At 40.6% G+C, this 24348-nt stretch overlaps 1 protein-coding gene across 2 annotated transcripts in view; it reads right to left on the bottom strand.

Annotated features, from left to right (window-relative positions):
- Window positions 1-22633, bottom strand: part of LOC106874982 (gamma-aminobutyric acid receptor alpha-like) — a 534020-nt gene extending 511387 nt beyond the window's left edge. Inside the window, exon 1 of one of the 2 annotated variants that reach the window (XM_089356122.1) lies at window positions 21278-22633. The gene's annotated coding sequence lies outside the window, so the exon portion shown is untranslated. The remainder of the gene's footprint in view (window positions 1-21277) is intronic. The other variant, XM_089356123.1, reaches the window with a different exon arrangement.
- Window positions 22634-24348: the final 1715 nt, after the last annotated feature.

Here is a 24348-nt window from a genome sequence, read left to right as displayed (position 1 = left end):
TCTCCGTATCATTCCATCTGCCTATTCCCCACTCTCTCTCTCTCTCTCTCTCTCTTTCCTTCTCTCTCTCTTCTCTCTGTATATCTAGCTCGCTGTCTGTCTTCTTGTCTATCTTTTCTTTTTCTTTTTCATAACGGTCATCTTGTTTATTTACATCTACAGCTTCTCTGTCTACTTGTATATATGATACACAAGTACCACATATCGTACACACACACACACGCACACACACACACACACACACACACACACACACACATATAATATAACACAGCAAATATATACAGACCCAGCTATAAATACTAATATACAGATATAAATGTATATATACATATGCACACAGAGAATATACGTACATGCAATAGCACCCGCATATCACGAACTTACTCACCTTCTCTCCTCTCTCTCCACCCCTCTCACTCTCTCTCTCTCTCTCTCTCTCTCTCTCTCTCTCTCTCTCTCTCTTACACACACACACACACATACACACACAAACGCGCTGTATCTTTCTATCCATCTGCCTACCTATGATGAACATCTGCCTACCTATGATGAACTCACTATTAAGAGATACAAATATATAGATATGCCTATAATTACTTTTTCACACAGATATATATATATATATAATATGCACGCATGTGTGCACGCGCGCGTGTGTGTGTGTGCATGCGTACGCTTGTATTGTCTATGTTTCCTCAATGCATACACTTAGCGTCTTTGTATATTATAAGCCACCAAATGTAAATACACACACGTGATTAATTGCTAAGCTGCCCGCGGAACAAATCCACTGAACCAATTTTAGTTGTCCTAAGAAAGAATTTCGCTTCATTTCCGCTTCTACGGTTTTTGAGAACGGCATGAACCTCTCAACATCATATGCTCTAGTTTTACTAGGATTATATATACGAGATTAGAGACAGAAAGGGAATTAACGTTTTGAACGAGGACTTAATTGTGTAGCAGTATTTTGTCTTATACTTATCAAAACATTTCTTACATTATGTAAACATTGATAGTGCAGAATAGAGACACACAGAAGCATAACGTTTTGGTGACACTATTGATTAAATATGCATAGACTATGCTTTTATGCTCACATACAGGAATGCATCGATCTATATTCATATATAGATCGATGCGTTAGTGCGTATATCCATGCGTACGTGCGTACATACATCCAAACATCTATGCATACATATGAGCGCAAGCATGGCTTTGTAGCTAAAATAACTTTGCAACCGCGTGGCTTCGGGTTCGGCCCCACGGCGCAGCACCTTAGGCATGTATCTTCTTCTGTTATAGACCCGGGTTGACCAATTCCTTGTGAATAAATTTGGTCGGAAAAGGCTCTATAAAAACCCATCAAGTGTGTGTGTGTGTGTGTGTGTGTGTGTGTGTGTGTGTGTGTGTGTGTGTGTGTGTGTGTGTGTGTGTGTGTGTGTGTGTGCTTGTGTTAGGTTTTAAAGAAAGAAAACGCAAAATCAAACAAGGCCGTGTCTATATATGGAATTAATATCTAAACAGACACATTTATACACAACATCGTTAGGGAACACGTAAGAAACATAATACATTAATAGGGTACATTCATATAATAGGGTACATTCATACCACCAAAGAAGTTGGCTTTTGTAGGAGAGATGGTGACAGATTATTGAGAGTCACTGGGATTGTGAGAAATATTATTTTCTATCTTATAGCTCATCGGCAACATTTTCTCGAGGACCGAAGAACTGATCCAACATTGATTGATGGTTATAGCACGTCATTGCTTTGTACAACTAAGAGTAGGAAGTGAACTCGTTAAAAACATTTCTTGTAACTTTTATGTTACATTCACGATTAAGTCTGTTAGGAGCAAAATCTTGTCGACTTCTCTCTATAAATGTCAAATCGTTAGCAATACACTTTGCAGTAAATTTGAGCTAATGACAAGTCCGTATGTTCCTATGTATTCTTAACTTGCTCCTATTCAAACAGCACCAGTTCCTGATAGATATACTTCCTGAGTAAAACACAAGCATCACAAATCATCCCCTATGACTTGTTCAGACCCTATATCATGTACATGTCAAGCGCATCATCCCATATGACTTGTTCGAACCCTATATCATGTACAAGTGCCATATCTTTCCCAATTTCCTGCAGACTTTCTCTTAGTGGAAAACTTGGAAAGTCACGGACGCAGTCTGGCGATATATTTTCCCGAGCACTATTCAAACTTAAGGGTTTTATTTCATTCCTTGACTCAACAGTGTTATCTGCAGCCATGGGCTTGAGGACAGGTGCAGGAGGTGTAAGCACACCTATAATTTTTGGCGATGCAAAATCAAAATTTGCACCCCTACTTACTTTTCTTGGGTTTAGAAAATAGTGCGTAAAAAGTGATCTGTAAGAAGTGGCTTGAAGTTAGGTTTCTTCTCAAAGAACGAAGAACAAAATATACCATATTTCTAAAAGAATTTTGGGCCTGGGTTTGCACTCCCTAAGCAAATTTTGTCCCAAGCCAATGTCCATAGCATCCATTATGTTGAACTTCTTTCAGAAGTCTCTAACTGTAGCTTTATCCTCATCGTCAATTGCTCTCATAAGTTATTTGAAAGTTCTGATATGACTTGAAATTAGCTATAACACCTTGATCCGTAAGATGGCGTAAATTTGTATTTCGGGGGATATATACGCCTCTCACATTATCGGATAACTCGAGAAATGCTTTGTTGAAATTGTTATGCCTGGCATGGTACAGGACAAAAATGTTTGTAAACTGCTCTTCGACAAGACACTTAGTCATCCATGCTTTATTATTTAAACGTAAAATTAAATTTTGCATAAATCTTAAAATCTTTAGGTTTTGGGCGTGATAGACGAGTAAGTGTTTTAATTTCAAAACACTAACAGTATTTGCTCCCAGAAGATGCCTCGACGATGTTTACAAACTCGAAATTCTGATGTTGATTTTTGTTTCCGTTCGAGAAATAAAGTTCTAGTAGGTAACAGCTTCCACAGAAATGCAGTTTCAGAACCAATGTATACTTGCTCTGATGTGTAGCTACCTTTAGCAATAATTTTAAGAATTTTATTCTTGTTTTTATTAAGAGTATTTTTAATTAATTGCTGAATGTGGAGGATTGGATTGTGTGCAAGGCTTTCCTAAGCCGTTCTCGTCCGATGATATCAAGTAACAAATACTCAATACAGATATAACCACCAGCAACGACGACGATGAAGACGGCGGTAGCAGCGGTGATGGCGATGGACAACAGCGGCGACGATCACGCAGGCTGTGGAGATGGCGATGTTGCCTCAGACCCCCACCACCTTGCTTATTCAATTCAAAACCATCCTCTTTTAACCTACTCACAGAAAGTTCTGAGATCAAATCCCGCTGAGGTCAACTTTGCTTTTCATTCTTTCGGAGCTGATAAAGTAAATTACCCGTCAAGTATTGGTATAGAAGTAATCAAGTAAGCCTCTCTGCTGAAATTGCTGGCCTCGTGCCAAAATTTGAAATCATTCTTATTATTAAGGCGGAGAGCTGTTAGAAACGTTTCTTTTCTTCTGCTCAGGATTATTAGTAGCAGTTCCTGTATCAGCACCGGCAGTCCCACCTATCATTTTATATTGTGCGAATTCATACGCCTATTAAACCTTTCAAATCAGACAATACAGACATTAGAAGTTTATTCGTTTTCAGAAAATCACCGTACAAACTTTTGACCTTTTTAATTACCAACATGCTTATCGTTATATCACGTCTAGTTTGATTTTTGATCCATACAGCCAAAGACCGTCCCATTCTAAGCATTACATTAGATATATGAAAAAATTAGGTCCGAACATTTGACGTACTTATTTCTTTAGCATTGACTTAATTTTCCTTCTAGTATCACCTATTCCCACAGTAGATATGACAAGCTTTAATGTTTTGACACTGTAACTATTTTCTCTTGCACATTAGGTATTTTAAAGCATTAACTTTAGTATCTTGTTTAATCCTGTTTACAGTTCGTTTTTGTACAACTGTCTTCAGTTACACTTGATGACTTCTTTCCAGACATCTTGAATTTTAGGTAAATCCAAAAGTGGCGGCAGCCAAAACTTATCACACAACATATCTATAGTAAAAAAAATATAGCACCAGGAAAAATTGTTTTCTGAGAGTAAAAAATTGTTACTTATTCTGTTGGATGTAAGAATGTAAATGCCATGAAAGGGTGGAGTGAGGTAGGAGGAAGTAACATATAATTAAAGTTAGCTGAAGGATTACCAGATTCATAGGTACTTCGCTCCTTTGACTCCTGACTTGAGTTATAAAATCTTCACAGCCTATTCATACACATTCACTGGTGTTTTTGTGGCATACAACATACGTAGGTACAGACAAGAATTTCATGGTGGTACTATTATTGTTGTTGCCAGTTGGTTATCTAAAAGTTGGTTTAGTAGCGGTGGTAGTGAGTGTGTCAGTTAGTTGTATTGGTATTAATATTGGCGATCATGGTAATAGTGATGGTAGGTTGTACTGTTAGTGTTAGCAATGGTCACATTGTTCTTGATAATTGTATGATTGTTCCGGTTTAGCCTAAAGTCAATCCTCAACGACCAAAGTACAAAGACATTTTGTTCAACTTTTAAAATACATCAGGATATCGCATTAATTTCAGCCATTATATTTTAGTTTAGATTGAGTTGCTTATCATGTGCATACTATTATTGCCTTTGTCGTAGAACATTAAGAAGTTGGTGGGTTGATAAGGGCGGCGGGTGTAACAGTCTGGGTGTTGCTGGTCGATGCTGGTGATGGTGGCTGTGGTGATGGTGGTAAGTGTTGATTTAAATAAATAGACGGACAGACAGACAGATAGTCAGACAGATAGATAGACAGATAGATAGATAGATACATACATACATACATACATACATACATACATACATACATCATTGTGACCCTAAAGTATACACAAACACACACACGAATATTCACAGTGAAAAAATTCCACCTACTTTATAAGTGATTATAGTGACGTATACGAAAGTATACACATTCACATACATATATGCACATAGAAACACAGAGACATTCGTGTGTGTGTGTGTGTGTGTGTGTGTGTGTGTGTGCGTGTGTGTGTGTGTGCGCGCGTGTGTGTGTGTGTGTGTGTGTGTGTATGTAATATACACGTATATATGTATTGTGGTTAGTATTTTTTCAAATTGTGAACTAATTTCATCTTGGTTTTAGTCACTTATGAAAATTAACTGTATGAAAGCGAAAGGAAAAGATTAAGATACATTACAAATCACTGCGTAGGAGTAGCCTGAGACGTGGAATGCATTTCAAGGCTTCCCAAAGGCTTTAAAGGCTGGGAAAGTCTGCTATAATCCAATAATATTCAAGTGTCTCAATAAAACTTCGGTTATCGTCTGACAAGGTGAAGCAATCATCATTTACATATATATATATATATAAATATATATATATATACACACACGACGTGCGGTGAGTAAGCTGTCGTCTAAATTACGCAAAAATGAAAATAACACTGACATCTCATTTTAACAGATATATTTATCAGAATTGCATAAAAATATCTTGAAATACTAAAGAGCAAATTTATTCAATAAAATCCCAAACACCCAAACACTATGAAATGTTCGCATTGGAGCTTCAGGCGCCACTGCCAAGCACTACAGCATGTCGTTTCCAAATTTCTGGCAGAGTGAATTGCGTCATGGTGCTGTTTTTCTCACAGACGGTGCCCAGCTGACCTTACAATACTGTGTTGTCGACAAAGCCAAAAAGAAGCAATGCGCATGCGGGAAATTAAAAATATAAAATGTCGACAATTTACCCATTGCACCCTGTATATATGTTATACTATATATGTATGTATGTATGTATAGATAGATAGATAGATAGATAGGTTTCTTTATTAGCCACACAGGGCTCAACACAGAGGGGACAAAATACAAATGTAGAGTTTTTCTTTTCGAGTGGGTCGAAAACAAAGCAGAAAAAAAAACAAAAGTGGGGACAACGATGAAAAAAAAAAAAAAAAAAAAAAAAAAAAAACATCGCAAAACGTTTGGGGTATTTACAAAAAATACGAAATAATACAAAAAATTCCCAATAAATGGGGAGGTTATCCGTGGAAAGAAAAACCTACGAAAAGACCACGGTAACCTCGGTCTTTAGCGTCACAGTTTGTTAAATAAAATTTCTCTGTTTACAAAATTTTAAAACGTTTTATAGAATCATGGTCAAGGTGGCTTCGTCATTTATACGTGCCATTCTTGCTACATGTATCCATCTTTTTTCGAAACATTTGCTAGACAACACTTGCCTCTCTACTCTCACCTTCCTTTTCAAGTGATACTTGAAAAAGTTGATGAGAGATTGACCAGAGAGGAAAGTATTTGTCTCTAATCCTTTCAGACGCGTCCACCAGATGCATTCTTTGGCCATAGCCACAAGTACGATAAATACAGCTCTTCCTTCCCGTTTAAAGGAAGGAGGCGTGACGATATTGACGATAGACTCGGTTGATAAACCGACTCGTCTCACACGCGACAGCAGTCGTTCGACATAAGCCCACAGCTCCGAAATGGTTGGACACCGCACGAGTGCGTGCAGAACGGTTTCATCGCTCTGACCGCATCTCGGGCAGGTCGGCCCCACATTTCGCGAGCCGTGTCTATAGAGCTTATCCCGAACGGGTAGCGCCTCTCGGTAACACTGCCAGGCCAGGGATCTCTGGAAGTTGTCCATAGGTCCCGGCCCGAAAGTCGTCCTGAACAGGCGGGTCAGGTATTCCTCGTCGACGCCCAGGTTCGCCCCGAGATCGTCGTCGTACCTGCCCTCCACTAATCCCCTATAGAATGACTTCGTTGTGATGCAGCCGCTCAAGGTCGACCCGGGACGGCAAAGTTGTTGCAGAGCAACGCGACACTCACGGTGCCATTCGCCATTCCTCGGCCTCTTTTTGATCCACGACTGCAGCTCGGTCATGGAGACGAGCTGCGGGAAAGCGCGTCGCACAAACGGCGACCACACCTGCTCACCGTCGTCTACGTAGAGCCGGAGATGTCGCAGTCTCAGCGCATGTCTGCGCATCATCAACCACGGCATGCCCAGCCCTCCTTTCAGCGGGTGTTGGCAACAAACGGATCGCCTCACCATCGGAACGCTTCCTTTCCACAAAAAGCGGAAGAGGATGCGCTCCATTTCGGTGATGGCGCGATCGGGACAAGGCACAACGGTCAGGCGGTATTCGATGACGGACGCGATGTACGCGTTCGCCACCTCCGCCCGACCTTTTAGGGACAGCTTCCTCTCGGACCATTGCCGGCAGAGAGTGGCCACCCTACTCGTTATCTCGTCCCAGTTCTTCTCCGTTTGCAGGTCCGGACCGAACCAGACTCCGAGCAACTTGACCGGACCGTCCGTCCAGCGTCCCACTACTGAGGCGCTGCCGGACGGTATGGGCTTGCTTCTCCAGGTGCCGAGCAGCAAACCCACCGACTTATCCCGGTTGATTTTCGCTCCCGTCACCGCTTCGTAGTCTTTCAGCGTCTCGCCGACAAGCTCGATGTGCTCGTGGCTAGACGCTATGACGGTGACGTCGTCCGCGTATGCCGACACGCTCGTCCCGCACCCCAGTTCTCGCGGGATGCCCCTCAGCGTCGCCAGCTTCCGCAGTAGTGGCTCGAGAGTCAATACGTACAGGAGCGGCGACAGGGGGCATCCCTGACGAACCGAACGTGCAATGTCGAAGGGTCCCGATAGACGTCCATTGACGCGAACAACCGAACGGATGCCTGTGTACAAGGCAGCCATCCAGCCGCGGAAAACGGGACCGAAGCCGGCCGCTTCGAGGACGGCCTCCAAGTATCGATGGTCTACCCTATCGAAAGCTTTCGATTGATCCAAATTGATCAGGGCCCCACCCATGCCAGGTTTCTTAACTACCCTCTCTATGATGTAGCGCATCAGATGGAGGTTGTCATGGATGCTCCGGCCCGGCACGGCGCACGTCTGCTCCGTGCCGACCAGTTTCTCGATGACAAGCGCCAACCGCTTGGCTAACACCTTGGCCAAAATTTTCATGTCTGCATTGAGCAGAGTGATGGGCCTAAAGTTATCTATGACGTCCCCCTTGTTTGGATCTTTCTTCAGCAGCGTTACCGCTCCTCGGCTCACAAAACCGGGAATGCTCCCGTTCTGCTGCCAGTTGCAGTACACGACCGCCAAGACTTCTCCAAACAAGTCTGGCATACAGTTGTAAAGCTCGTAGGGCAGACCATCCAAACCCGGAGATTTGTCCGTCGAGCAACCCGCCATCGCGTCCCTCACCTCCTCCGCCGTGATGACCCCTTCGCAGCACTCCGCCTCTCTTGCCGAGAGTCGTGGCAAGCTGTGCAGGTAGGCACTAAAATCCACCCTGCCTTCTCGCTCGCCACTCCTCCCGAACAGTCGGGCAAAATGCCGCTGAAACGCCTCGCACATCTTGCTCGGCTCGAGCAATTCGCGCCCCTGTTCGTCTACCAGAGACCGGATGGTGGCTCTGTTACCCCGCTGCGCCTCCGCCACCCGGGCCTCTCGTGCGGCTCCAACACCTTCATTCCTCAGAGCACGCATCCTTGCCCTGACAGCACACCCTTCGTGTTTAGCATTGAAGTGTTGGTCGAGGGCCAACCTCGCCGCTAAAACGTCGGATGCGATGCCACTTCGCAATGCCTCTTCTAACTTTATCACTAGCTCCCCCTCTTCTCTGTTCCTCTCTACAGCTAGTGCCCTGCTATACCTTATTGCTTCCGCCCTCACTGCTCTCTTGAGGGCAAACCACCATTTGTTGTTGACGATGGCTCCCGTCAAAGCCCTCTTTACTAACGTGCTAATCCGGTCTCTGAAAACCTGTCTCGACGGGAAAGACGCGTTTAGTTTCCAGTAACCGGGACCCTGCCTATGTGCCTTATCTAAGTCTAGCGTACACGTCACAAGTTTGTGATCCGTGTAGCTGACTATGTGGAACTGTGGACATCCTAAACTATCTCTATCTCTTGTCCTACACACTATCCTATCTAGATACGATCTCGACGACCCAATGCGGTTGCTCCAAGTCCACGTTGGCACATTTGGGTGGTCGAGTCGGTACCTGTCAGACAACTGGAAGCGTCTGAGCAGGTCTATGAGGCCTTTGCATCCCCTTCTACTTTTGTCACTCCCCACGTAGTCTAGATGCGTGTCCAAGGTAGCATTCCAATCCCCCACTAAAAGTAAGGGACGAGACGTTCCCAGGAATACTTCTAGACGTCGAAAGAAGTCTGACCGACCTGTTAAAGGAGGCACATAAACTGCCAGCAACCGAAAAGCGCCTCCATCGCTGCCGTCCACATCTAGGACAACCAGTCTACCCTCCGGGTCCGTAAATATCGTCTTTACTTGGAGATCCAGACTCTTGCGAAAAAGAACCGCCGTGCCACTACCGCCCATCCTCGTCAGACAGGGAGAAAAATAAATGTTAAACTGTCCGCCAAACATGGACTTTAGGGCCCGCGGTTCATGGAGTCTGGTCTCACTAATGGCTATGATATCCAAATTGTGTGACTTGATGTCATTTAAGAGGTACCCTTGTTTCCAAGGGGACCCTAAGCCACGCACATTCACACAACCAATCTTCACCATGATTCTATTTATACGTGTGCTTTAAAGCACAAAACAAAAGAACAGAGTGTTACTTGCCGTTAGAAAGTTTTGTTTCCTCCTTGGATTTTTCACCAAGGAGGCTATTGTACAATTTCTTGCACAAATATTTCTGGAATCCCCCTACCGAGTTGGGGTAGAGGGATTTTATTGTGTTGTGTAATGCTGGTGTTACATGAATAATTTTAATGTGTTTTGGCGGTGTTGTACGTGGGTGGTTGTTGGTTTTGATATCGTTATTTGTGATGTTTGTTTTAGAGTTGATGTAATTCATCAACTCTGTGTTTGTACTGTCTATTGCTGTTAGCATTGTTTTTTTTATATTACTATTGGTGTTAGTAGTATTTTCGGGAGATGTGAATCTCCCTGCTTTGTTTGTGTTTGCATTTTGTTTTGTTTTCTTCTTACTGCGCTTCCTCTTTCCTTTCGTAGCTATTTTCCACTCCTCCCCACTCTCTTCATCGGATGATGGGAGATCTGAGGAGTCAGAAAGAGGTAACGGCAAATTTTGTGCGTCTGTGTGTGTTTCTGTGAATGTTTGTGTTGCTGTTTTTATTGATGTTGGCTCCTTGTTATTTATGTGTGGTGTATGTGATATGGGGGAGGGAGAGGCAGTCTTGGAATTTTCTTTTTTTTCTTCTGTTTTTGCAGTTTCTGTTGTCTTTTCTGTTGTGGTTATTGCTGATATTTCTGTTGTTGTTTTTTGCGTTGCTGGTGGTGTTGGTAGTAAGGTTTTTCTGTTGGGGGTATTTGGTAGTTGCTTCTGTTGTTGTTGTTGTTGTTGTTGTTGTTGTTGTTTTTGTTTAGCGGCCAGAGGGCAGTCCTTTTTCAGATGTGCTTCGCTGTTGCATAGGTAACAGCGAGGTCGCCTGCCCTCTACCACCACATACAGCTTGTGGTCCTCTGCCAATCTAATGTTTGGAGGAATTTTCTGTGAAGCCTCCTCCGTGATGTGGAGAAGGATTTCCAGATTTTTCCCTCCCCAGTTCTTTTCCTCTCCGACCGTAATCTCCAAAATATTTGCCTCCTCCATTTCCAGGCACACGGCCGATATCAGCCATTGGGTGTCCACCTCCGATGGCACATTTTTTATCATAACTTTGGTCACTCTCTGTCCTAGATAACTCGGTATCATTACCAAGTCATCTGTGCGGAGAGAGAGTGTCGAAAATTGTTTAGCTAAATTTTCATCCAGAAACCTTACTTGCACCGTTCCGAATTTCCTTCCCCAGGTGACATGATTCTGATAAGGCCAAATTTTTCTAAGACAAACTTCAATTTTATCTGTGCTAACATTTTCTACACGTCTGGTTTTTGTGTTTACCAGTTTATAAATGATGCACTTTTTGTTTTTCATTTCTATAATATCTTTTGGGATGTTAATTCTGACATCATCTCCTTCTTTCGTAAGAAGGGATTTTGTGTCTTTTATTTGTTTTTGTGTGAATGTCACTGTTGTTCTTTTTTCCTTTAGAGCATTTGCGAAATTTGTTTTTGTTGTGCTGGCGGACATGTTCTTCTGGATATTTTTGTTTATGTTGGTGTATGTACTGCCTGGTTCAAAGGTGGTGGTAGTGGCAGCAGAGTTTGTTGAACAGGTGATGGTGTCATTGCTGACGGCCGATAACTTTACTTCCTTGTTGTTGCTGTTGTTGTTGTTGTTGTCGTTGTTGCTGTTGTTGTTGTTGTTGTTGTTGTCGTTGGTGGTGATGATGGCGTCAGCAGCAGTGGTGCTTACGTCAGAGACATTTGTGACGGTTTTCACGCATGGTTTTGTAACCTTGGTTACAGTTTTGTTTTTGTTGTTGGTGTTGGTGGTGTTGGTGGTGGTGGTGGTGGTGAGAGGGCTGTTAGTAGCTGTACTCACAGTCTTTGTGACGTTTATAGCAACTGCGTTCCTGTCACTGCATGCGCACGCGCTATTCTGTTCTTTTTTCTCTTCTGGCATCTGAAGCCTCGGGAAATGCTTGTCAAAAGAACAAGACAAGCGTTCCAAAATGATGTTTCTCGACATTTTTCAAATGTCAAGAAGGAAATTTTTGTATTTTGCTAGGGCCGAAACTGCCCCTGGGGGTCAATTCCTGCCCTTGAAAATACACACAAATGAAGCCTAGGTGCTTCGCAACAAAATTATTTAAAAATCCCAACAAAATGTGGACAGTAAATGGTCAAATAAACGTTTACCTTCGCAGCCGATGTGACAGCACGTCCGTGAGAAGAGATAGATAGATAGATAGATAGATAGATAGATAGATAGATAGATAGATAGATAGATAGATAGATAGATCGACGGAACGACAGATCGTTGGTTCGATAGTTACGTACAATCACAGACTATCTCCTTTCATGCAAACAATCCACTACATGCAACGCATGTGCCACATGTAGGTGAAAGCCGATGAACAAGCACAACGCCGAGATTCCTTACGCCATACAGAACACACCATAGCACAATATATCCTTGCATTTATCACTCTGCCTTTTCTATAGTCGAACAGAAACAATACTTCAAAGCTGATAATTATTGTTGTCTAATTAAGTGAAATCAAATTTAATTAGTCAGCACCGTGGGATCTATCATGTGACTGTTGAAGTTTGACAAATTGATCAAAGATTGCATTGTTCAATCGTATTTGTTTGGAAAACGACTATTCGATTTGGTTGACCGTGAAAGTTTTTCCATAAACCTTGTATTTCATTTCGTGACATCGTAGCAATAACGATAAAAGTAGAGAAAGGCAAATAAACAATAAACATTTCATTGCGTCTTCTCTAAACACCATCAATTAAAACAAATATCAACACAAACATCATTCAAGATTGCAGTCCTTAATGAAGTGCGTCACCATTAACGCCGCCATGACCATCGTCGTCGCCGTCATCATCATCATCATTGTCACCATCATCATTGTCACCATCATCATCATCATCATCATCATCATCATCATCATCATGGCCACTATCGTCATCATCGTTATTATCACCATCATCAGCAGCAGCAACAGCAGCATCGCCACTATCGTTTTCATTATTAATCATCACTATCTTCATCACTATCATTATCATCATCATGAACGTCATCAGCATTATCGTCGTCATCATCATCATCATCATCACTATCATCATAACCACTATCATCATTACCACTATCATTATCACCACTATCGTCGTCGTCGTCGTCATCATCATCATCGTCATCATCATCATCGTCATCATCATCACTGTCATCATCGCACTATCATCATCATCATCATCATCAACTTTTTCTGTGGTGTATGTGTGGGGTGTACATACTTGTGTATGGTCACACACATACGTGTCTGTGCATGTTTGTTTCTATGTGTGAATATGTGTGTACGTGTGTGTGTGAGGGAGAGAAAGAGAGAGAGAGACAGAGAGACAGAGAGAGGGGGCATGTGTGTGTGTGTGTGTGTGTATAAATGTTTGTGACAGAGGGCAGGTGTGCTACTGAATCAAAGCAGAACATTCATCGCATTATGTTCACCTTTCTTCATGCTGTTTACGAAGCTAGCCACAAAGAAATCACTAAAATTTCACCTGTTTCCACAAAAAAAAAAAACGTTTATGCCACTCTTTACCCCCACCCCGTCGCTTTGCGTACCGTGCCCCCCCCCCCCTTACATGGTTCTTTGACCTGCAACAATTAACAACCTCAAATCACACTGCATTGCCTTTGAAAATATAATGTAGAACCCTAAATAATGTCATCTTGCCTACGCCTTTTTTAAATAAGAGGCGGGAAGCTCACGGTTGAAAAGCCTTTTTCTCGATTCATAGATCTGCTCAATTATCGATGGGGTTAAATAAAAACAAACCTGGAAACTCATTGGATAAAGTAGCCATACATATACTACACGACAGCGAATTGGCGGAATGGTTAGAGCGTCGAATATCTTGTGGAATTAGTTTCATATCTCAGCATTCTGAGATCAAATCCCATCGAGATCAATTTTACCAGTTGTCCGTTAAAAGTCAGTAATTAAAGAATCAGTCGTATTTCAGAGCCGAAGCATCTCCCTCTCTTTCTTCTCTCCCTCTCCCATCTCTACCTCCTCCTCTTTCCCTCTCTCCTCTCCCTACCTCTCTATCTCTCTCTTTCTCTCTCTCTCTCTCTCTCTCTCTCTCTCTCTCTCCGTCTCTCTGTACTTTGCTTGCTTTGTGGCAGAAATTCGTTGTTGCTTAACTTGGCGGAGCCAGGTCCAACACCGTGCTATAGCGCAGCTAGCGGGCGATGAACCCCGAGTGATGCATTTATTAGCGAGTTCGCTTTATAAACCTCTATAGGGTAGGGGGACCGTGAGCCGGAGACCGGGGAGGTAGGTGGTGGTGGCAAATTCAAGAGTTTACCCCAGAAGTCACACACTCTAGCTACGCTAATGTCCAGGTCAAGAGGAGACACGCCCAAGACACGCCCAAGACGCCCAAAACACGCCCAAGACACGCTCAAGATATGCCTAAGACACGCCGTTTGACACAAAGGCTCCCACGATTCCACCAGGACTTAGGGTCCAAGCAAAGTTATACTGTGTAGAAAAAGACAGGGTGGCCACGGCTAGTATGCTTATGATCATGGGTCTACTTGGTCAGAGTTGACTTCAGATTCAAGAACATATTAACCAATCCAAGCACATATAAGATTCCAGTCTTATCGATAACAAATAATGCGGCACAGAGTGCGAAATTTACCAGAAAGCCACAAGTTCGATGTCATGTTCCAGGTCAGACGTTGACATGCAGACCTGTAATCAAAGATGTTCCAGCATCACTACCATTCTGTCTCCTTTCTGGCACATTGTGTCATCAAAAGTTTCGTTTTCTTTAAACAGTAGGGTGTTTTTAGTAAAGCATACGGCTGCTATTTCTAACAGGTAGAGTGACCGCATAATCTTTTCTACTCTAAGCACAAGGCCCGAAATTTGTGGGGAGGCGGGAGACCAGTCGATTAGATCGAACCCAGTAGACAACTGGTACTTGATTTATCAACCCCGAAAGGATGAAAGGCAAAATCGATCTCGGCGGAATTTGAACTCAGAACGTAACGACAGACGAAATACCACAAAACATAGCGCCCGGCGTGCCAACGTTTCTTATTTCTTTATCGCTCACATAGAGGGGACAAACAAGGACAGACAAGGAGATTAAGTCGATTACATGGACCCCAGTGTGTAACTGGTACTTAATTTATCGACCCCAAAATGATGAAAGGCAAAGTCGATCTAGGCGGAATTTGAACTCAGAACGTAACGACAGACGAGATACCGCAAAGCATTGCATCCGGCTTGCTAACGTTTCTGCCAGCTCGCCCCATAATGGCTCCGCGTACGTTGAGCCCAATTCATCCTTGACTAAACAGATCTATAATCAAATGCATTATTATCTTCCTTTTAATATTCAGTGACTCCTGGAGGAAATAATTTGCTGCGTTCAGCTTCTCTTTTTTTTTTTCTTTTTTGCAACCGGTAGGGTGTGATTTGAGGGAGTTTCAGCTGATATTTTTAGCGGAGTGAACTACCTCATAGAGTCTCCTGTATTTGTTCTTAGGTTATATTGTAAAGTCAGTAACGTAGCTGAGTGGAGACCATAAGGGTAGTTCAACCCATGTCCCATATCTTATGGGAACGGTACATCTGAGTTTGCTGTATAAACCTGTATAGAGGCAGGGGCGCGAGGATGGAGCGCAAACTCGAGGCCTGCTTTCGGCGGTACACACTTTAGCTACGCCACTGCGTAAAGTTGATGCATTCAATGGAACTTGGTCTACGAGGGAGAAAAACATCAACTTTTGAACAAAACAAAACTCTGCCACAGCAGAGAAAAATGTGCAGAAATGAAGTACTAAGAGTGTAATAATGAAATAAAATATTTTCTACTAAGTTAACAAAAACTTAATATTTTTCAAGCATACATTACAAACACTAATTAACGATTTTTTAAAAACTTGTTCACAAGTTTTCGAACGACTGCTGCGACAATAGCATACACACACACACACACACACACACACACATATATATATATATATATATATATATATATATATATATATGAAAAATACGAAAACTAAACGGAGCAGCACATATGCTAGGACACAACAACCTCCTAAGCACACCGAGTGCAGATATGAATAGCATATGGGAACCGGTATTAAGGAAGGATAGGAAAATATTAGATTTATAAGCCCTAAAATTCACTCCATAATTGCCCCAAGATTCCGAGTTCGATTCCAGGCAGTGACCTGAATGATAATGACAATACCATAGGAATGAGAACTCAGGTTCGAAATTTCCCTGATGAAGGCTTGAGGGTATATAGGGTATATCCATGAACTCGGGCTAATACGAACGAGCCTGGTAGGTATAAAAGACTAACTGGCACCTCTTGTCAAGAGTACAGGCAACATTCAGATCGCTGATGTTTGTTGTGCACTCCGCTGTCGTTATTTGAGTGTTGCTATTATGTGCGGCTGTGTGTAAGGATCAGTTGCGTTTTAACTTAGAAATGGAGAAAGACATAACGTAGTGCTAGATATAAAAAAAAAAGCCATTTGGGGTTAGAAATAAAGCGGAAAAACGTGAAAGTCATCGAGTGTCTTGTGCGAAATCTGTGATGAACCCTAGTGACGAAATCTATAATGAGACCGAGTGACACTCATGACCGGGAGTTGCCTCTGATATATATATATATATATATATATATATATATATATATAAACATATATATATATACATATATATATATATACATATGTGTATATATATATATATATATATATATATACTTCGGGCTTCTTCCAGTTCCGCCTACCAAATCCAGTCACAAGGCTTTGGCCGTTGCGAGTGTATAGTAATAGGCATGAACCCGGATCATGTGGTTGAGAAGCAAACATCTTACCACGTAGCCACAACGCTTCTATGTGCACGCGTGCGCGTATGTATGCGTGTGTGCGCGCGTATGTGTGCATATGTCAGTATGTGTGTGTGTGTGTGTGTGTGTGTGTGTGTGTGTGTGTGTGTGATTTATTGCAAGTAGAGGATTGAGTGAGTGCATAATTTTTTTAAACAACTTCCTCTATATAGGCGCAGGATTGGCTGTGTGGTAAGTAGCTTGCTTACCAACCACATGGTTCCGGGTTCAGTCCCACTGCGTAGTATCTTGGGCAAGTGTCTTCTACTATAGCCTCTACCAAAGCTTTGTGACGAAAACTGAAAGAAGCCCGTCGTATATATGTATATATATATATGTGTGTATGTGCGTGTGTATGTTTGTGTGTCTGTGTTTGTCCCCTTAGCATTGCCTGACAACCGATGCTGGTGTGTTTATGTCCCCGTCATCTAGCGGTTCGGCAAAAGAGACCGATAGAATAAGTAGTAGGCCTACAAAGAATAAGTCCCGGGGCCGATTTGCTCGACTAAAGGCGGTGCTCCAGCATGGCCGCAGTCAAATGACTGAAACAAGTAAAAGAGTAAAAGAGTATATACTAACGTTGTATGTACTTGTCTGCATCTTAGCGATTGATTACGGCAACATTTATTTAGGTGTGTACGCACGTATACATGGGTGAAATCAAAGTGCATATACATGTTGGAAAACTTTTTTTTTTGTATAAAGATATGCGTGAATGTGTGTCGTACTCATGCGCACACAAGCCATAACTCGTGCTTATTATACACAAACATGCAAAACCTAATAACACATGAAAGATATACATTTAGAGAACTTCCTATGCTTTTTCAGGCGAAATATCGGACCGAAACTTCGATCTCTTCCTCTCCCCTTGGCATACGAATTTCAGGGAAAATTTATGCCCATTGCAGTTTCCTTGAGGTATCTTTCTTCCATTATTATCTACTTGTTTCAGTCATTAGACTGCGGCCATGCTGGGGCACCGCACCGCCTTGAAGGGTCTTAGTCGAACTGATCGACCATAGTTATTTTTTGTTTAAGTGTGGTACTTATTCTATCAGTCCGTTTTAGCGAACGGCTACGTGACTGGGACTTAAACAAACCGACACCGGTTGTCAGGTAACTATGGGTACAAGCACAACACAAAGACATACATGCACAGGCACACACACACACACTCACACACACACACACACACACACACATATATATATATATATATATATATATATATATATATATATATATATATGAGACTGTGTGTGTGTGTTTGTGTGTATGTGCACACATAAATACATACATAGACATATGGATGTGAGCGCGTGTGTGTCTCTGTGTTGTTGTTATTGTTGTTGTTGTTGTGTGTGCGTATGTATGAATGTATATGCATATATATATATATATATAGAGAGAGAGAGAGAGAGACAGAGAGAGAGAGAGAGACAGAGAGAGACAGAGATAGAGAGACAACGGGCTTCTGCACAGTTACTATCAACTTAATCCACTCATAAGACATCGATTGACGTGGTGGTTGGGGTATAGTAAAAGACATATGCTCAAGGTGCCGCGCAGTGGGACGGAAACCGGAACCAGATGGTTGTAACGCGAGTTTCTTAACCACACAGCCGCGCATAACATTTATTTACTTATGAGTGGGTGAGAGTAAACCGGTAACAAATAATTTGCCGAACTTCAACATTTTTCAAATATATCAGTTTGGATTCCTTAACGTATAATTTGTAAAGAATTATATACTGTAGATCTAAACACATGGGAATGGAACAAATCTATGTTTTATATATTTTTTGTTTGGAACGGTGAATTTCGAACCAGATAATGCTATAAATAATGGTATGTAAATATTGGGTTTAAAAATTCTTTGGATGGTAAAAGCTGAAGGGTGTTCATGGGACTCGAACCCAAAATGAAATATTGTAAAATGCTATATTTTTTTAATTAATACCTAAATTGAAGCAAATCAAACTCAAAACGTATTGCATAGGCGCAGGTGTGGCTGTGTGGTAAGTAGCTTACTTCCCAACCACGTGGATTTGGGTTCAGTCCCACTGTGTGACACCATGTGCAAGTGTCTTCTACTATATAGTCTCGGTTTGATCAAAACCTTATGAGTGGGCTTGGCAGAAGGAAACTGAAAGAAGCCCATCGAATGTGTGTGTGTGTCTGTATGTCTGTGTTTGTCCCCTACTGCCGCTTGACAACCGGTATTCATGTGTTTATGTCCCCATAAATTAGCGATTCGGCAAAAGAAACTTATAGAATAAGTACTTGGCTTTAAAAAAAAATCATAAAGTGCTGGGATCGAGTCTTCGACTAAAAAAATCTTTCGAGGTGGTGCCCCAGCATGGCCTCAGTCTGATAGCTGAAGCAAGTAACAAATAAAAGATAGCGCAGGATTGGTTGTGTAATTCAGAATTTTGCTTTGCAGCCACGTGCTACCGGTTTCGTTTCCACTGCGCGGCCAACGTGGGGTGAGTGTTTTCTATTATATACTCAGGCCGACCAATGTCTTGTCAGTGAATTTGGTGGACGGAATTTGTATGGAAGCCTTGATAACCGGTGTCGGTTTGCTTACGTCCTCTTAACTTGGCGATTCTGTAAAGAAGTTCGATAGAAATTGTACCAAACTTAAAATAAGGATGGCAGAGAGGGTGTGATTATTTCGACTAAATGCTTCGAGGCCGATCAAAATGAAAGTTCGGTTTCTTTTTATGAATAAAATTCAAAATTTGAAACCAATTTGCAAACTACTGTGCGTTCTTAATTCTTACCTCCTATGTGTTTATGCACGTGTCTGTATGTGTGTGGGGGGGGGGGGGAGAGAGAATGAGAGAGAGAGAGAGAGAGAGAGAGAGAGAGAGAGAGAGAGAGTAATATATGTATAGATAACCAGCTAGCTAGCTAGACAGATAGATAGATAGATAGATAGATAGATAGATAGATAGATAGATAGATAAGCATATATATTATATATATATATATATATATATATATATATATATATATATATATATATATATATATATGTATATATATATATATATATACACAAACAACAACAAAAAAACATTGACAAACATACACACACGCACACACACGTGTGAAACAGCTGATACAAATTTGGAATCATTCAAGTTGATTAAGACCAAATTCCACTCCCTGACTACCTGGCTACTTTCTAATCGACCCATTTCACGGCTCTTAATAATAATAGTAATAATAATAATAATAATTATTATTATTATTATTATTATTATTATTATTATTATTATTATTATTATTATTATTATTATTATTATTATCATTATTATTACAGAATGATATTTGACTTACGACATCACTTTTACATTCGTAAAATACTTTGATTTTAATACTATATATATCTAAACTTGCTTTTTACATTTTTTTGGTGTGGTGAAGAATTTTTTTTTTTTTCTTCAGCTGTCTGTCAAACGTTTCGTTTGATTTAACTTTTTTGTCCCTTTTATGAGACTCCATTCCGAAGTGAAATAATTTTGTTGTGAATTATTGTGAACGTTGTACCATATCTGTTACTGCTTTTCTTGTGATCACAATTATTATTACTTTTTTTCTTGATGTATTTCTTTTTTCTCAGCAGTGCGAAAACGAACAGGTTGAGGAAATTAAAACAAAACTATAAATACAGCTCGGATTTATATGACGAAACAGTTTCACTTTCTGGAAAGTGAAAGTAATGTTGTAAACTTAAGTGTCACCCATTACACGGCACCTTCTCCACACCGTCTCTCTTTCAATCCAACCACCAGTTCTAAAAAACGACCATCACCAGTCACACCCATCATCATCACGACCACCACAATCTCTGGCACCAACACCAACACAACTGCTACCACAACGATTACAACTGTTACAACCACCACCACAACTATCATCACTACCATCACCGCCATCCCCACCTGATCATGAACCATCGTCACCGTCACCATAAACAAAACCACCACCACAACAATAAACATCATAACCTCTGCCATCAACGCCGCCACCATCACCATCGTCATCAAATCGTCTTCAGACTACACAACCACCTAACTACCAGCACCACCAGCACCACCATCGCTCACCACCAACATCAACACCAACACTACCATTAATAGTAACCAACATGTTAAGGGTCCCGCTGGAAACGTTAAATATTTTCTTACAGTAACCCACCATATCATATTTTGCTTTCCAACTCTCGAGCCGGCATGGGAGACTCTAACGTGGCTGTAAGACCTAGTAGAAATAACAGCCAAATCTCTCAAAAATCACAAGCGACCGATATATAAAAGAAAAGGTCCATTGGATAATGTACCCTCACAAAATTGAAAAATAAACGGGTGTGGCTACGGTTGGAATATCCTATGAACATAGAGTTGTTTGATCGAGGTTGATCTGTGGTTAAACAAAAACAAAAACTTTTTAGCTATCTCGTTTTTATCATTTTAACTTAATCGGCGAAGCAGACGACACTTTAATAGAAGACGCAGACAATCAAGAAATGATGTTTGCTGTAATTATTATAAATAATAACGAAAATATTTGATTAAATATCTTTCTCGAAATTATGATTGAACTCATAAAAAGTGGAGAATTATCGTAACTTACCTTTTTATCTTGTAGTGATACCGTTCACAATTGTCAAATTATTATTATTGTTGTTGTTGTTGACTTCCTTATAGACGAAAGAAGAGTGTATCTGTTTGTCTGTTTGTTTGTTTGCTTGTTTTTTTATGTTTATTATTGTTGTTGTCGTTGATGTTTTGTGTATATTTACTTGTGCAATATAATTAAGCAGAGGCACGGAATATCTTTAGGTTGCCAACGAAATAAAATCACAAAATATAAATATGAATATAACAAATATGAAACCAAACTAAAAGCGAACAAATCTATTTTCTTTTTTTAAAAAGCGCCACAAAATTATTTTTTGTTCTGTGTTATCTTGTTTTTATTATTACTATTATTATTATTATTATTTGTAGTGATTTCCCTTATTTCTCCTTTTTTTTTTTTCTCTCCCTCTCTCGTTTTCTCCACGTAACTTTTTTCGGGTATTTTCCAGCCTTTGTCACTCAATAAGCAGACGACACGAACGAGAAAGGCGCAACTATCGTTATTTTAAAAAAAGGATATGAGAAAAAAAAATAAAAACAATTAAGAACGAAAAAAATGTTAAATAACAACTTAAAGCAGGAATTTAGATGTGATTAAATATAAAATAAACATATACAGAAACCAATTTTTTTTTTAAAAGAACAACGTGTCAATATATATATTATATATATAAAGGGGATTGCACAAGTCAACAATTCTAGTACTAGTAGCGACACTTCTAAACAATAACACTGACTACATACAAATAATGAATGAATATTATCAGCAACACTAACAACGATAGCGACAAACTATATTGCCTCACTCTCTTCCTATCACCCCCCAATTTCTTTTAGTATATCTCCCTCTTTCTCTCACTCTCTGTCTTTTTCTCTCTATATCCATCTATCTATTTCTCTCGCGCACACACCCACTCACACGTCCGCTTTCTCGTTTTATCATTCTATCTCGCTCTGTTTTTGTCACTCGCTTTAAACACTTTCCATGTGTTTCTGTTCTTCTTTCTGTCTTCTGACTCACACACATACTCTCTCACCCCTCTCTCACCTATCTCTCTCTCTCGTTCACTCGCTTCTATTCTCAACGTTTGTCTTCCACTTTTACAACCTCACTTTTCTTCTGCTCCAAAACTCACTTTTTCCTTTCTCTTTCTCTCAATCGATACCTGCCCCTGTAATCCCGTAACTTATCTGCATTAACCTCATCCCATCAGCCCCTCTATTTCTAATTCATCATCTCCTTCTCTCACCATTAGTCTCACTTCCTGCAAACTCCCATAATTCACTTCTATTTGTTCTCCCGTCTCCTTTTTACTTCCATTAGTCTTCCATCCTTTTGGGTGTCGATAAAATAATTACCAGTCGACCACTGGAGGTCGATGTAATTAAATAGTTCCCACTCCTCAAATTTCAGGCCTTGTGCTTATACTAGAAAGAATCATTTTTATACTGGCACTCTGCCGGTTACACAACGACGTGGGTTCCAGTCGAACCGACCAGCGGAGCAGGCTGCTCATGGAATTAAGATGAAAATGTATTCTCCACCCTTTAGTATTCAGCTTATTCTGCCAAATGTAATGTTTGTTTATTCACATTGTTTTGAAATAATCATGCATTATCTTGTAGTTTAGAGATGTTGATAACGTGATTGCTTAGTTTTAGAATTACTTTGTAGGGATGAGGTCAGAGGTCAGATCTGACGAGTCTCGATATAAAACAGGTTAAATATTTCGGCCTGATGTGGCCGGTTTGAATGCTAAAGGGTTAACGTAGTTCCCAAGGGGATTCAGCTTCACACGAAATGTGACAAGGTTGGCCCTTTGAAATACAGGTACTACTCATTTTTGCTAGCTGAGTGGACTGGAGCAACGTGAAATAAAGAGTCTTGCTCAAGAGACACAATGCACCGACGAGTATCGAACTCACGATGTTACGATCATGAGCCGATTACCCTAACCACTAATTCACGCGCCTTCACACTAGAAGGAATTATTCTCCACATACACACACAACTTTCCGTTTCTCATCTCTGTTCTCTTCCTCTTTCTCTTCTCTCTATCTTTTACTCTTTTAATCTTCCCCCTCTCTCTCTCCCTCTTTATTATTCCTTCCCCCCCTCTCTCTCTCTCTCTCTCTCTCTCTCTCTCTCTCTTCCCTACCATCACTGTCTTTATTCTACACAACCATCTGATGTAAAATCTTCTCAAATGACATTGCAACTGTGTGATGACAATTTTCAGGCAGACTCTCGTCATCACCGCAACTTTACACACGCTCTTACATGCCATTGTCTTTTTACTACTTCTCATTTGCTTTCTTCTTTCTTTTACTTTCCTTCTTCTTCCTCTTCTTCTTCTTCTTCTTCTTCTTCTTCTTCTTTTTCTTCTTCTTCTTCTTCTTCTTCTTCTTTTTCTTCTTCTTCTTCTTCTTCTTCTTCTTCTTCTTCATATTCTTTTTCTTCTTTTTCTTCTTCATTTTCTTCTTCTTCATATTCTTTTTCTTCTTATTTTTCTTCTTCTTCTTCTTCTTCTTCTTCATTTTCTTCTTTTTCTTCTTCTTCATTTTCTTTTTTTTCTTCATCTTCTGCATCTTCTTCTTCTTCTTCTTCATTTTCTTCTTTTTCTTCTTCTTCATTTTCTTTTTTTTCTTCATCTTCTGCATCTTTTTTCTCTTAATCTTCTTCTTCTTCATTTTCTTTTTCTTCTTCTTCATTTTCTTCTTTTTCGTCTTCTTCTTTTTCTTCATATTCTTCATCTTCTTTTTCTTCTTCTTCATTTTCTTTTTCTTCTTTTCCTTTTCTTCTTCTTTTTCTTCATCTTCTTTTACTTCATCTTCTTCATCATAATCTTCTTCTTCATTTTCTTCTTCTTTTTCTTCTTTCTTTTTTTTCTTTCACTCCTTCCCTACACCTGTTTTCCTTCATCCTTCTCTCTCGGTCTCCAAATCCTTATATTTCTCTCTGCTAAACATTTTATATACATACATACAAACTCTCTCTCTCTCTCTCTCTCTCTCTCTCTCTCTCACACACACACACACACACACACACACACACACACACAC

Source organism: Octopus bimaculoides, chromosome 8 (assembly GCF_046866305.1).
Source record: "Octopus bimaculoides isolate indiv1 chromosome 8, ASM4686630v1, whole genome shotgun sequence".
In the NCBI taxonomy this organism is placed as follows: domain Eukaryota; kingdom Metazoa; phylum Mollusca; class Cephalopoda; order Octopoda; family Octopodidae; genus Octopus; species Octopus bimaculoides.
This window is presented reverse-complemented; position numbering and strand designations above follow the sequence as displayed.